Genomic DNA, 1356 nt, shown 5'->3' with positions numbered 1-1356 from the left:
GAGCAGGGACAAGTCCCCCCCCCCCCCAGCCTCCCTGCCCAACCGGCTCCCCTTCTCCGTGGCTCCAGCCTCTGACCGGCCATGGGGATGAGTCGGAGGTTCTCACAACGACTCCACGGGCACCGCGAGCCTCGTGGACGCCCGTTCTGCCCCATCCAAGCACCGCCAGCAACCCTCCTGGGGACCCGCCCAGCTTCTTTCCAGGACGAGGGATGGAACCTCAAGAAGAGCGTTTGGGAAACACAGCCACTCCCCCGCCTGCTGGTTTGGCTGCGGTGCCAGCTGGGCCAAGCTCACGGGGCTGCCGGCTCTTCCCCGACCCGCATCACTGTCCTGCTGTCCACACTGCGGGGAGGCCAGCTGCCCCGGAGCAGAGGGGAGGGCGCGGGGGGGAGGCGGGTGGACCCCTCGCTCCAGGCTCTGCTTCTAGTGCTCAGGCGTGCCCCGAACTCGGTCCTGTGAAAGCAGAGTTCCTCAGACCCGTTCCTTCTGTGCCCACCGGAAGGCGCAGGGCATGCCAGCGGGCTCTGTCCTGCAGACGGCTCAGGGCCTGGGGAGCGGAGGGCCCACTCGGCACCTGTAGGCCTGGCTCCGTGTGCACCCGCTCTCCTCCGGTTCAAGGATCTCTGTCTCCAAGGCTCAGGGACCCGGTCCCCAGACGGGGCCGGCCGCTCACCTGCCGTGTCCCCAGTGAGTGAGCGGGCCAGCGAGGGCCTCTGTTTATTTTCTCCCACTCTTTAGCAGGGTCTCCGCGGGGGTCCTCCCACCACGTCTGAAGCGGATGCCTGTCCCGGGCACCTTCCAGCCAACTTAGAGGAGCCTGATGGGGTGGGGGGCAGGGTGCCAGGCAGGGGGGTGGGAGTCTCAGTGGCGTAGCCCTCGGATTCAGATTCCAGCTCGCGCGGGGGGAGGGACCTCCAAGCTGATTCCCAGGCTCCGACTTTTGGGGCTCTCGGGGACCCAGAGCTCCCATGGGGCCCGTGTCTGGGTGGCGCCTTTCCCTGGTCTCTGGAGCGGCCCTCCCTCCAGAACTGCAAGGACCTGGCATCTCAATCATCCTTAAACCTTGACGGACGATCCACGGGCTCCCACTGTGGCCCAGCAGACCCCCGACCAGTGTCCGCGAGGTGGCGGGTTCGATCCCTGGCCTCGCTCAGCAGGTTAAGGATCTGGCATTGCTGTGAGCTGTGGTGTAGGTTGCAGACTGGGCTGGAATTCCCAGTTGCTGTGGCTGTGGGGTAGGCGGGCAGCTGCAGCTCCGATTCGACCCCGAGGCTGGGAACCTCCATATGCCGCAGGTGCAGCTCTAAAAGGAAAAAAAAAAAACAAAAAAAGAAATGACACATGAAGCCAAAC

Source organism: Sus scrofa, chromosome 1, assembly GCF_000003025.6.
Source record: "Sus scrofa isolate TJ Tabasco breed Duroc chromosome 1, Sscrofa11.1, whole genome shotgun sequence".
Lineage (NCBI taxonomy): Eukaryota > Metazoa > Chordata > Mammalia > Artiodactyla > Suidae > Sus > Sus scrofa.
Note: the sequence above shows the minus strand (reverse complement) of the source record.